Source organism: Chinchilla lanigera, unplaced genomic scaffold (assembly GCF_000276665.1).
Source record: "Chinchilla lanigera isolate Chin_1 unplaced genomic scaffold, ChiLan1.0 scaffold00018, whole genome shotgun sequence".
In the NCBI taxonomy this organism is placed as follows: Eukaryota; Metazoa; Chordata; class Mammalia; order Rodentia; family Chinchillidae; genus Chinchilla; species Chinchilla lanigera.
Window position 1 is genome coordinate 15483763 of NW_004955419.1, and position 8799 is coordinate 15492561.

At 41.4% G+C, this 8799-nt stretch overlaps 1 pseudogene; it reads left to right on the forward strand.

Annotated features, from left to right (window-relative positions):
- The first annotated feature begins 6828 nt into the window (after nt 1–6828).
- Nucleotides 6829–8799, forward strand: LOC102030083 (annotated as a pseudogene).

Consider the following 8799-nt stretch of genomic DNA (forward strand, 5'->3'; position numbering starts at 1 on the left):
CTATACTGAGTAAGAGTGATGATCATGGACATCCTTATCTAGTCACTGATTTTAGGGAAAGCTTTCAGTTTTTCCCTGTGTAATATGATGTTGGCAATAGGTTTGTCATAAATGGCTTTTATCAGACTGACATATGGGCCTTCTATACGTATTTTCTTCAGTGTTTTTATCACTAAAGGATGTTGGATTTTAACAAGGCTTCTCCTGTGTCAACTGAGAAGACCATTTGATTTTTGTCTTTACTTCTGTGGATGGGATATACTACATCTATTGCTTTGTGTGTGTTGAACAATTCTTGCATCCCTGGTCATGATATATGGTCTTTTTTGATGGTTTGTTGCCTTCTGTTTGCCAGTATGATTTTGAGGATTTTTGCATCCACATTCATTAAACCAATTGGTCTATAGTTTTCTTTTTGGGGTGAATTCTTGACTGCTTTTGGAATCAGGGTAATGCTAGCTTACAGGAAAGATTTTAGGAGTACTTCTTCCCCTTCAGTTTCATTAAAGAGCTTGAAGATTAGCAGTGTTAGATCTTCCCAAAAGTTTTTATAGAATTCATCACTGAATGTATGCAAATCTGTGCTTTTCTAAGTTGGTAGGTTTTTTTTTTTTTTTTTAATTACTTCAATTTCATTGCCTGCTATTGGACTATTTAGGGTTTTAAAATCTTCCTGGTTCAGCTTTTGTAATTTATATGTATCTAGGAATTGATCCATTCCTTCTGAATTGTCCGATTTATTGCCATATAGGTTAGTGAAGTAGTTGTTAATGATCTTTTTTATTTTGGTAGTGTCTACTGTACTTTACTTTTGCTATTTACAATTTCATTGATTTGAGTCTTTTGTCCTTTTCTTGGTTATGTTGGTCAAGGGCTTGACTATTTCATTTCTTCTTTCCAAGAACCAACTCTTTGATTTCACATGTGTGACTTCCAAGTTTTTCTATATCAATGTCGCCTGGACTTGTTCTGGGTTGGGTGGAAGTCTGAGATCGCATTTTACTCCCTCGTTTTGTCATTTTCAGAGATCCAGAGGTTCCCGGCACTCAGCCTCACTCCCGTGGTGGGGTGGGAGTGGGAGGGCAAGGCTCCTGACGCTCCTCAGTGCTCAGCATGGCTCCTGCGATGGTGTGTGTGCACAGGACACGGTCATCTAGGCTCCTGAAGCTGTCCAGGGCTCAGCTTGTTCCCATGCCAGCGCTGGAGGTGTGGGGACATGGTCAGCAAGGCTTCTAAAGCTGTCTGGGGCTCAGCTTGACTGCTGAGAGGACAATGGCACAAAGTTCTAAGGATGGAAACACCTTGGGGGTTCCTTTTCCCTGGGCTCTTCTGCCCAAGGTAGAACTGAGGAAGCATGGTGTTGTAACCTCGCTGCTCATTTGTCTTCCAGACATGACTAATCCATAGGGAGGGAGCTAAAACTCTCTTTCACTAACAATCAGCACACCTTCCTGCTCCCTGAAGACAAGGGAAACAGGACAAGCAGGTCAGACAGAAAAAGGTGCACAATGGTGCCTTGCCCTTCTTTTTTGTAGGGTCTCAGTGTCATCGTGGGGTTCCTACCACACTCATTTACCAAACAAACACCCCCATCATATTACTCAGCAATAAAATAGTGTTCCTTCTGCCACACTTGTACTCTGTCCTAATGTACTTGTAAACTAGGGTGCACACACATTTTCTCTCACACCTCCAAATATAAACGTAGAATCTGCCCATATGCAAATAACTCTTCAAAAATGTATCCTATCTGTGATAGGTGCAGATGTCCCAGAGCTGCCTCCTCCTCTTCCTTTTTCTCTCCCTCCTATCGGCCCCCTGGGTGCGCGCATGCACACACACATACACACACACACACACACACACACAACTTTTTCACTCTGTACGAACCCCTACATATGTTACCTCCAAACTGTACCCCCTAAACACCCTGTGCTATACATTTACAGACTTTGTCCTGACCACTTTACCCACACCTTGCACTTAGCTGCCACCAAATGTTTCTTTCACACATTGTGAGCAAACATGCTCACACTACATTCACACACTTATTTCGCTTCTCTGTTACACACTTAGATTCCCACACCACACCTACCTCTTCCATTATAATAAATGCTGACCACATCTACACACTCGGTCCTGCCATGCTATTCATACCACACACTTGGCTTCCACCAACCATTTTTTTTGTTTATATTTTTCTTTGGTCAACCTATATATGTTATTTTATTTTCAGCTTATTTTATGAAAATAGAAAACCAGGGCTGGGGATTAGCTCAGTGGCACAAGCACCTGCCTGGCAAGTGCAAGGCCCTGAGTTCAATCCCCGGTACTGTGAAAAAAAAATAGAAAACCAATTTCATAACCAAATAAGAGGATAACAATTATTACACTGTGTACCATTATCTTCAAAGCAGTTATTCAGTACAAACCATGAACCAAAAAGAGTCTTACAGAAAAGAAACATACTAACACAGGCTTTCTTTTCTCTAATCTAAGGTAAACCATTAGTATAAATGAAATAAATTTGCATACCCATTGAAATATTTTTAAAACAACAGAATATGCAATTCGGGGAAGTATATGAACTTCTCTTAATTTCTATTTATCTCTCTTCTGTTTTGCTCTTTACTTGCATGTGTATATGTGTTCATATTCCTGCACGCTGACTTGCATGTGCTCATGCATGTGCGCACACATACAATCAGACACAGCCTCTACTCAGACTTCACAGCTGACACAGGACATGTGGAGCCATCACAAATTTGACATCCTACCCCCAGGACACTATGCCTTTTGCTCCCACCCCTACATACCTCCACACTCCCCCACCACATGCCCTGCTCAGATCGGCACAATAACCCCCCACAAATCTATTGCCCTTTCCCTCATATATTTTGCAGCATTGAAAGAACTGTGAGATATATAAGAATTCCAGCGTTATTGAAAGGAAAGGTCATGTTTATCACACCTGTAATCTTCTTTCACGTTGAAGGACTACCTCGGGGTTTCCATGAGTCATGAGTAACTGAGTTTTTGGGTAACACTTATAACATTTCCTCTCCCCATAAGCCTATAGTCAGTTACCTCACAGTTTCAACTGTTACACCATGTTCCTTCTGAAGAAGGCCGAAGAAAGTCTCACTACACACAAACACATGAAGCAAAAACTGAAAAGTTAAGGGGTTTTTACTTTCCATTGACAGGAACCACTTTCGTGACTTTGGGTTCTCTAAAGTCTGAGAACAAGGGTAGTTGGCACATCAGTAATATGTTCATGCTTCCTTATATATCCAAGGCCTCAGAAGAGCAGAACGCAGGGACACACACAATGTGTAAACTGAAAAGCAAAAAGCATCTGTGTGTGTGTGTGTGTGTGTGTGTGTGTATGTACAGTACCTTGACTTTCCCGAATCTTAAGTTCAGAAGTAGACTAGCAATTAATTCTCACTGTCTCTAGCCCAAGAATTCAGTCTGTAGCAGCAGCTCCAGGCCAGTGGAAATTCAATCTCCTCTGATGATCGCCAGGAGCAGGAAATGCCCCTGACCTCCCAAGCTGAGTGCTGAAAATTACTTTCCTAAGTGTTGATGTGGTTGGCACTAGTCCTTCTTCTGGAATAAAATAGGAACCTCAACTCCAATGGTTCCAGCAAATAGCCTGTAGGGAATGCATTCTTTACCTTGTTCCATCATCCAATAAATATTTGTTAAGCTCTATGAGGTGCTATTCACCGTGGTGGGTACTATGAATATAATGATGAAAAAGTCAGTAGCTTGCTTGGAAAACTCCAGTCACTGTGACTTCTCTGCATGTGTTTGGAAGCAGAATTATGAAAGACAGCTTGAGTAAATGGGAAGAATTGGTAATGTGAATTGAGGAAGGTACATGATTGTCCAATAAACTCAGGGTCTGAATAAACTCAAGATCTGTTACTCACTTCTGTTCTCTTGTAAAGGGAGCTAGGCAGGAGGCAGAAACTGCTGAAGTTCAGGATTTAACATTAGATGAGGCCAAGAAATAGTTGTAGTCTCCGAGGAAATGGAAAAGCTGCCAATGGATGCCTGGAAGGTTACATGACTGGTGTCTTCTGGATGTGGGGGGTCTTGATGATGCTAGGAATCCAAGGAAATTTTTTAAAAGTTCAATTACACCACCAGCCAAAGACTGAATATAGACCCAAGTCTATCACCATGCACCAAACTAAACTCAAAATGGATTACAGATTTCAATAGTAAAACAGAAACACTAAATCTGTTGGAAGAGAAAGTAGGTAAAAACCTTGAAGACATAGGGGTAGGCAGAGAGTTCATGAAAAAAAACCAAACTGCAAGTGAAATACTTCAAAGAATCAACAGCTGGAATCACATCCTACTGAAAAGTTTCTGCACATCTAAAGAAATCATCAGCAGAGTAAAAAGGAAACCCGCAAATAGGGAAAAATTTTAGCTGACTGTCCCTCGGACAAAGGTCTTCTATCAGGAACATATAAAGAATTGAAAGACATCAACCCTCCCAAATTCAAAGACCCAATCCAAAAATGGGCAGATGAGATGAACACACATTTCTCAGATGAAGAAATACAAATGGCAAATAAATACATGAGAAAATGTTCAACATCATTAGTCATTTGAGAAATGCAAATTAAAACAACACTGAGATTTCATCTCACCCCAGTAAGAATGGCTAGCATTAAGAAATCAACCAATAACAAATGCTGGTGAGGCTGTGGAGAAATAGGAACTCTTCTCCATTGCTGGTGGGAATGCAGACTGGTGAAACCACTGTAGAAATCAGTTTGGAGATTCCTCAGCAAACTAGGTATAGACATCCCATTCAACCCAGCTATTCCCCTTCTGGGTATTTTCCCAGAAGATCTGAAAACATCATATCACAGCGATATATGTGCACCCATGTTCATAGCAGCACAATTTGTAATTGCTAAATTGTAGAAGCAACCCAAATGTCCACCCACTGAGGATTGGATAAAAAAATTGTGGTACTTTTATATAATGGAATATTGCTCAGCTATAAAGAAAGATAAACTCCAGGCTTTTATAGGCAAATGGTCACAACTAGAGACCTAAGTGAAATAAATCAGACCTGCATGTGTAAGCAATGTATTGTCTCACTAGTGTAAGAACCTGAAAGAGTGAATAAAAATAGGAGGTATGATAGACATTGTGAAACAAAAGGAAAATGCTCAAGGGTAAAGGGCAACTGGGGTGTGGGAAAAGAAAAGGGAAAGAAGGGGAAATTATGTATGTATGTATATATACAGGATAGCTAACATAATAGTACTACTGTCTTCTACTGCTCTACAGAAAGTAACATTTAATAATTACTTGTTTGATCAGTATTGCATGTCTCTGTTTTCCTGAGAAACCACTTTGAAGATATCAATAAGTAATACAACAATCATTGTTAATTTCCTACCACTTTGTTTGTAACTCTGTATTATTTGTATTGTTCTTATGCTATTTTGTAAATGGGTGTCTGTTTGCTAATATTTTCCTTCTTCCATTTTTAAAATAAATTTTTAAAAAATTCAATTACATTTGAATTTCAGCTAGATAAACACTTTTTAAGTATAACTATGTGTAATAGAGTCCTGGGAATATATATTAAATATTTGTCTATTATTTATTTAAAATTCATGTGTGTGCTGTGTTTTAATTAGCTAAATGTAACACATTTACATGAGGCCAATCATAGTTAAGAAAGCTAGCATTGTCCAATTTGTGTCACTGACCTTTTCAATTGTCTAGAAAACAGATATAAATAGAGTCACATCAAAGAAGCCAGAGACTGCCAGTGTGGTGGAAGGAGAAGGTCAGAAACAGGAAACTGGCAAGAGACAATGGAGGTAGAGGCAATGACCCGGGGCTCATTCCTGGTTTAGAGCCCATGTTACAGATACTGTGGTTTCGTTTTAGTGCCATACTACAGTCCACCTTGGATCATGCGTATGTCTTAATTTAACACTGTGGTCAGCTCAAAAGGAGGTAGAAAGAAGCCAATAGCTATGAACCCTCTTAACTGTGCTGACCAATTATATTTTGGGGGCAGATTCTAGTTTACTTTGGGATTCATCTGTGATTGGAATTTTTATTCATGCCAGGTAGCACTGCAGCCAAAATTGCTTGCTACTTCATTTTCATAGTAAAACTTCTTGTGGAAAACTCAAAATGGTATAAGGAAAAAAAGGATTTTTTAACACCAAACACTGGTTACCTAATTTGTAGGATTCAGTGCAAAATGAAAATGCCAGATTCTTTATTCAAAAATTGTCAAGAATTTCAAGGAAGTTCAGGATATCTCTTATACAATATGGTGACTGTAGTTAAATATAATTTATTGTATACTTGTAAGTGGACGGGAGGTGTTTTTTTTTTTTGTTTGTTTGTTTTTCTATTTTCTTTTTTGGTATCAGGAATCGAACTCAGGGCCTTCAGCCCTGGATAAGAGATTTAAACAACAATGACAACAAAAGGGAAGAATGTTAGATAATCGATGTGCTAAACAGATTGATTTAACCATCTCTCAATGTATTTCTGTCAAAACATCGTGCTGTATACCATAAATATATTTACTCTATATTTGTCAGTTAAAGAAAGTAAATTTTAAAAGAAAGAATTCAGGCCGGAGCCCGGCATCGTCTAGTGCGCGTGTTCTCGGGAGGGACCTCGTGCCACCCTGCTGTCCTCCCGCCTCGCGGCGCTGGGGTCTCGTGGGCCCCGCTCCCGCCCTCCTCTCTCCTGGCCCAGACGGGAAGGGGCGCCGCACGGCCAGGGCCTGGCACGGGGGGCGGGCACCGGGGCCGATCGGATATGGGCAAGTAGCACAAGAAGCACAAGTCGAACAGACACTTGTACGAGGACTATATGGAGAAGCCTTCGAAGTTGGTCCTGAAAGTGGGAGGGGACGAGGTCGCCGAGCTGTGCACGGGGAGCTCAGGACGCTCCTCAAGTCTCTTCGAAGACCAAAACGATCATGACAAACACAAGGACAGAAAGCACAAAAAGGGGAAGAAAAGAGAAAAGCAGGTGCCTGGGGAGGAAAAGGGGAAAAAACGGAGACGAGTCAAGGAGGATAAAAGAAAGCGAGATCGAGATCGTGTCGACAATGAGGCAGAAAAAGACTTTCAGTGTGATGCCCCTGCAAGATCAGACTTGCCTCACAAGAAGCCTCTCACAAGCTCTTTAGCCAAACAAGAAGAAGTAGAACAGACACCCCTTCAAGAAGCTTTAAATCGCTGATGAGACAATTGCAGAGAAAAGACCCAAGCGCTTTCTTTTCATTTCCTGTGACTGATTTTATTGCTTCCGGCTACTCCATGATCATTAAACACCCGATAGATTTTAGTACCATGAAAGAAAAGATCAAGAACAATGACTACCAGTCCATAGAAGAATTAGAGGATAACTTCAAACTAATGTGTACCAATGCCATGATTTACAACAAACCAGAGACTACTTATTATAAAGCTGCAAAGAAGCTTTTGCACTCAGGAATGAAAATTCTCAGCCAGGAGAGAATTCAGAGCCTAAAGCAGAGCGTAGAGTTCCCGGCGGACTTGCAGAAAACCCGAAAGCAGAAGGACAGAGCAGACACCTCCCAGAGTGGAGAGGATAGTGGCTGCTGGCCCCAAGAGCGGGATGACGGGAGACACTGAAGCACAAGCCTTCAAAAGTCCCAATAAAGACAATAAAGGAAAAAGACAAGGATGTGCTTGAAGATAAGTGGAGAGGCAGCCACTCGGAAAGGGAGCAGGAGCAGACTGGATGTGCTGTCCAAGAGTCAAGGGGGAAACTGACCCGACGACCAGCCAGCAGCCTGTGTGAATTTAAAAGAAGAAAACCAGATGGAGCAACAACACTGGGACTTCTCCATCCTGTGGATCCCATCGTAGGAGAACCAGGCTACTGTCCTGTGAGACTAGGAGCGACCACCAGAAGACTTCAGTCTGGAGTGAGTACCTTGCAGGGGTTTCAAGAAGACAAAAGGAACAAAGTAACCCCAGTGTTACACCTGAAGTACGGGCCTTACAGTTCTTATGTGCCACATTATGACTCCACTTTTGCAAATATCTGCAAAGATGATTCTGATTTAATCTAATCAACCTATGGGGAAGACTCTGACCTTTCAAGTGATTTCAATGGCCGTGAGTTTTTGGCAACATGCCAAGATTATCTATACGTTACGGCAGATAGTTTACTAATAAATGGTTTAATGAATTAAATGGTTTAATGAAAAGAGGGCATTCTAGGACCCTACAAGAGTTGGAGACATCACCACCTGAAGATGAAGGCCAGACCAGGACACTTGACACAGCAAAAGAAATGGAGATTACAGAAGTGGAGTCAGCAGGGGATTTGGACTCCAGCACTCAGGACAGGCTCACGGCGCTGAAAGCAGTAACAAACTTCGGTGCTCCAATTGAAGTTTTTGACTTAAGAGGCTGAAGTGTTCCAGAGGAAACGTGATGAGACCACAAGATTGTTCAGGGAGCTCCAGGAAGCACAGACTGAGCGGCCGAGCACCAGACCTCTTCCCAGTATGATCTGTCTCTGGGGTCCATCATACAGAGAAGTGCATCTCGCTGAACAAGTGACCAATAATCTTGAAGAACTAGCACAGCAAGTCACTCCCGGTGATATTGTCAGGATGTATGGAATACAGAAAGCAATGGGGATTTCCATCACCCCCCCGCTGTGGAAAACAACTTCGTAGATCTAACAGAAGATCTGGAGGAGCCTAAGAAGACTGACATTGCTGAGTGTGAATCTGATGGGAGCTGA